Source organism: Scyliorhinus canicula, chromosome 9, assembly GCF_902713615.1.
Source record: "Scyliorhinus canicula chromosome 9, sScyCan1.1, whole genome shotgun sequence".
Lineage (NCBI taxonomy): Eukaryota > Metazoa > Chordata > Chondrichthyes > Carcharhiniformes > Scyliorhinidae > Scyliorhinus > Scyliorhinus canicula.
This window is the reverse complement of record NC_052154.1, coordinates 88,640,110-88,646,118: the sequence shown is the minus strand read 5'-3', so window position 1 is coordinate 88,646,118 and position 6,009 is coordinate 88,640,110.

Below are 6,009 nucleotides of genomic sequence, written 5' to 3'. Positions count from 1 at the left end.
AACATCAACATGAACAAACAAATCACAAATCCCCAACCTCCCCCGAATCCGAGATCGCAACTTCCTATTCGTTTACTGCCGTACCCCCCCTTCCTCCCTGAAGAAATCAGTAGCAGCTTCCACCTCGGGGTGAACCCCTTTACCGACCCCTGCAAAGCGAACTTTGTGACAATATGGTTATTGTATAGTCAATGAAGGGTTAACAATTTTGTCAATACATCTATCACCAGATGGTGATCAAGAGCAATCACGTGAATCACATGATAACCTAGATCAGGGGTGGGCAAACTTTTCCGTGCAAGGGCCACATTCAGAAATTCACAATTCACAAAGGGCCGCATAGTATATTAAGTAAAATAATTACTTCACCCGGTTATGATTCTGGGCGCCTCATATAGAACATAGAACAGTACAGCACAGAACAGGCCTTTCGGCCCTCGACATTGTGCCGAGCAATGATCACCCTACTCAAGTCAATGTATCCACCCTATACCAGTAAGTAACCCAACAGCCCCCCCCCCCCCCATTAACCTTAAAAAAAAATTTTATTTAAAAAAAAAAATTTTTTTTTTTTTAATGACTTGGCGGGCCGCAGAAATACCTTTGGTGGGCCGCATGCGGCCCGCGGGCTGTAGTTTGCCCACCCCTGACCTAGATTCTAGGAGAAGGTGTTTAGGCGTGAGACAAAGGAGTCGTGTGTTCTGGAGATCCTGCAGTTAAAGTTATAGCATAGTTTATTTATTAATCTTTGTACCTAGTAAGAAGTTCAAATCCAACTCTTTTTTTTTGAAATAATTTTTATTGAAAAATTTTGAATTTATACAACAATAACGCACCATAGTAAAATACCAAAAACAACAATAATATTAACAATCATAAACATTCGCCCCACCTCCATGAACAACACAGCATTTTGACAACAACGCAGATTAACACAATATAAAGTTACAGAATAGACACTACAATAAGGAACACCCCCCCCCCCCCCCCCCCCCCCCCCCGGGGTTGCTGCTGCTATTGACCAAGTTACCTATCTTTGAGCCAGGAAGTCCAAAAAGGCTGCCATCGTTTATAGAACCCTTGTATTGATCCTCTCAGGGCAAATTTGACCCTTTCCAATTTTATAAATCCCGCCATGTCACTGACCCAGGTCTCCACACTTGGGGGCCTTGCATCCTTCCACTGTAGCAGAATCCTTCGTCGGGCTACTAGGGACGCAAAGGCCAGGACACCGGCCTCTTTCGCCTCCTGCACTCCTGGCTCTACCGCAACTCCAAAAATCGCGAGTCCCCACCCTGGTTTGACCCTGGATCCAACCACCCTCGACACCGTCCCCGCCACCCCCTTCCAGAATTCTTCCAGTGCTGGGCATGCCCAGAACATATGGGCGTGGTTCGCTGGACTCTCCGAACATCTGGTGCACCTGTCCTCACCCCCAAAGAACCTACTCATCCTAGTCCCGGACATGTGGGCCCGGTGCAGCACCTTAAATTGGATGAGACTAAGCCTCGCACATGAGGAGGAAGAGTTGACTCTCTTCAAGGCATCCGCCCAAGTCCCGTCCTCTATCTGCTCCCCAAGTTCCCCCTCCCATTCAGCCTTCAACTCCTCCACTGACGACTCCTCCACCTCCTGCATTACCTTATAGATGTCAGACATCTTCCCCTCTCCGACCCACACCCCCGAAAGCACTCTGTCCATCGTCCCCCGCGATGGCAGCAGAGGGAATCCCTCTACCTGTCGCCTAGCAAACGCCTTTACCTGCAAGTATGTTCAAATCCAATTCTAAGTAGTATTGATAAATTAGTTTTGTTAGTTAATAACGCTTGATGTTCTTTGTTGAACACCACACATTCAAGCTATCCTGACCAAGAGAACAGAGGACATCACAAATTTGACTTTCTCCAATTCTGCAGGTTGTGCCCCATATCCCCGCCTTCAACAGGTCTGAGTCCCTCCAACACAACAAAATCCATCTCCAGGCTATAGAGAGGCAAAGGCCAATACATCGGTCTCTCTCCTCACCTGGACTCCCGGATCTTCCAACACACCCAAATATCGCCACCTCCAGACTCGAGCCTATCCTCAACTTCGGAATAACATCTGAGAACCCCTCCAAATCTTCAGCTTTGCCAACACTACCGGACTCCCAGAATATTTACCCGGGGCCATCGGGAGCGGCGCTGTTGCCAACGTCCTCAGCCCCGAACCCCCACACAGGCTTGCCTCCATTCTGACCCATGGGATCCCTCCCCCAAACCCAGCTCCTCACCTTTTCAGCAGTCGCCACCCAGTAATAATACAATGAATTTGGGAGACCCAACTGCCCTGCTTGCCATCCACTCTGCAGAAGTACCTGCCTAATCCTCGACACCTTCACCCCCCCCCCCCCCCCCCCCCCCCCCCCCAAATAGACAAGGTGATCAACTTCAGCTACTTGAAAAACACCTTGGGTAAAAGGATCGGCAGGCACTGAAAAATAAACAAAAACTGTGGCAACACATTCATTTTAATCGCCTGCACCCGACCTGCCAGGGACAGAGGAAGACCATCCCACCTTGCCACGTTCGCCTTCACCCTCCCCACTAAGCTAGTAAGATTGTCCCTACACAGCACCCCCCCAGTCCCACACCACCTGCACCCCCAGATATCTAATTGTAATCTTGGTTCCTATACCAAGTTCCAGTCCACACCCATAGCAGCTTTGCGATTCCAAGTCCAGAATGGCCCTACATATCTTCCTCACAAACCCTACATCGTCCCGGTTAGGACCATACACGCTTGCCAATGACACCAACCTTCCCTCCAAAGCCCCTGTCACTAACACATACCTCAACATTCTCCATCTGGATCTTCATTCTCTTACTAACCAATACCGCTATCCACCCCGTGCACTGCCGTTAAACCCTGAATGAAACACTTGGCTAACCCAGCCCTTCCTAAGCCTCACCTGATGCTTCATCGGCCTTCAAACTTTTCAGGTGCACGAGTATCCTCGACCTCTTCACTGGTCCTCCTAACCCCCTCATGTTCCATGTAACTAACTAACCTGGGTATCCCCCCTCCCACCCCCCCCCCCAACCTTCCTATCTCCTATCATCATAACTCCAGGCCCTGCCCACTGGGCCTGACGCGCCTTCATCCTTTAGAACATAGAACATAGAACAGTACAGCACAGAACAGGCCCTTCGGCCCTCGATGTTGTGCCGAGCAATGATCACCCTACTTAAACCCACGTAACCCGTATACCCGTAACCCAACAATCCCCCCATTAACCTTACACTACGGGCAATTTAGCATGGCCAATCCACCTAACCTGCACATCTTTGGACTGTGGGAGGAAACCGGAGCACCTGGAGGAAACCCACGCACACACGGGGAGGACGTGCAGACTCCACACAGACAGTGACCCAGCCGGGAATCGAACCTGGGACCCTGGAGCTGTGAAGCATTGATGCTAACCACCATGCTACCGTGAGGCCCATCGAACCCCTCCCTCTCCCAGAATCACCCCCATCCACTTCCTCTCGAAAAAGCCTCATCCAGCATCAAGCCCCTCCTCCCCCTTTCATACCACCGAGGCCCATCGAAAACTGCTCGCCAGGCTCCAATATCCACAGCCCCTCCCTCTGTAGCCATCTGGGATGGCCACTTCCAGAATACAAAATGGATGATCGCAATGACTGAAGGGAAATATGGACAATGCTAAGAAAGCAGACAGGCACAGAGCCTGTATGCGTATTGAGAAGGCAACTCCCAGACGAGACTGAAACTGTCGGTCAATTAACATATTGATGGCCCATCTCTGGGAACAAAGGAAAGACACACAAGTAACCGATACTATTGCAGTCGTCCCAGCGTCAGAAAGACACAAACAAAGCAAGGCCATCGGCCACCAAAGACAAGCCCAGCCATCAGGGCACTCACCCCTTTATTGGTCAAGATCAATAGCAGTGATCAAGAAACGGCCCAATTAATCAGGGCCAAGTTCAAGGCCTGCCTAAAAACGCGCGAAACCCCTTCGGGTATAAGTAGAAGCCCCCGAGAGAGAATCGCTCTCTTGGAGTCGGCTCTCGAAGCGGAGAGACCCGTCCACCAGCGGCACCAGAAGCAAGTAAGTCCAAGGTCAACGCTCGCCATCAGACGGACGTCTTTAGCTGTTCTCCTGTTACACCTTCGTACCCAACAGCCTCAGATCCGAACAACGGCCATTGTTCCTCTGACTGAGTGGGAACCCGAAGTTAAGTATAGGCGTTAGCGTTAGAGATAGTTTAGTTTATGGTATTTGTGCATGAGGAGACATTACCGTGTGTGTAAATAAATAGTATTGACTTTGAACTAACTAACTGGTGCATTGGTTCTTTGATCAGTATTCGGGTTTGAACCTTGTGGCGGTATCGAAAGATACCTGGCGACTCTAGAGCAAAACATAATTAGGATTAAGGAAGGCGACCATACTGACCGATATATTTAGAACCAGATAAATATAGCAAGACCTCCACCACACACCTCCGTTCACTCACTAACTTAAGCTTGCTAGTGCGGGAGCCCCTGCCCAGGACCCGCCCCTGCCCAGGAGCCCCCCCCCCCCCCCCCCCCCCCGGTCCAGTCCCAGGAAAACAACCAGAAAAAACATACCCCCCTGAAACAAACATATCCCGTGCAAACGGAAAAATATCAGAAAAACAGTCACTACAAAAAATCAGACAAACATGACCCATCTAACAGCACAAAGTTAAAATACAAAGCAAAACTACACACACACATATATATATATGGATACAACACGCAAACCGCACCCCACTGTTCTACGGTGTCGTCTTCACTCGACCGAAAACCGCTCGCCTCCTCGCCAGTTCCACAGTTAGGACCAGGTAGTTACGTACACCAGCTCCAGCCCACTGCACCTCCCGCTTCTGCTTCACCCATCTCAGGACCTTCTCCTTCACATGGTACCTGTGGAAGAAAATAATCACTGCTCTTTGCGGCTCATTCACCTTTGGTTTAGGCATCAATGACCGATGAGCCCGGTCCAGTTCATACCGAGGGGAATCATCTTCCTCCCCCACCAAATCCATTAACATCTTGGCAAAGTACTCCATCGGCCTCGGGCCCTCCACCCGATCAGGCAGGCACAGGATCCTCAAATTTTGCCGCCTCAATCGATTTTTCAAATCCTCCAACTTTGCTCGCAGCCCTTTGTTGTCTTCAACCACCGTCTGCAGCTGTTCCCCCATCGAGGTGAGCTGATCACTGTGCTGCAACATGGCCTCCTCCACTCCCTTTATTTTCTCACCCTGCTCCCGTATCACAGCCGATGCCTTTGGGGCAATTCCCTCCCAACACCTTCAACGCTACGGTCATCTCCTTCTTCAATACTCCATGTGCTTTGAGAATTGCTTCTCCAATTCCAAAGCCATCACCTTGGTCATCTTTTCTGCCATAAGCAGTGTGGCCCCAGCCTGCGACCCAGCCTCTTCTATCTTGCCAGCTCCCGGGCTGGCCCTTTCACTTGAGGCGAACCCTCACTCCCTCCCTTCTTCATTGTTGCTTTCTTCTGATTTTTTTACAATTTCCACCTTCCTGATGCCTTCCCACACTTGATCATCAAAAAATTTGCCCTGGGACCAGGCATTCAACTAAAAAAAACAAGCCTCGAGCAGGAGCCACCCAACGTGCGACTGCCCCCTTTCATGCCTTCACTGGAAGTTCTCTGTAAGGATTTCCTTACACACATTAATGTGCTCCATTATCCCCTGCTCAAATTTGTTTTTGAAATGGAGCAGCCTAACAAACCCCCTTTCCTTGACATTCTAGCTGAGAGATTCACGATCGGGTTCACTACTCCTGTCAATGGTCAATGTACACATTGGGATTCCTACAGCTCCATAAGGAATAGGATTGGCCTTATTACCAATCTCATCAACAGGGCCTGATTTACCAGCTCACCGTGCAAGCATGACACCCAAATAGGGCCCATCAAGGCCACCTTGCGGGACAATAACTACC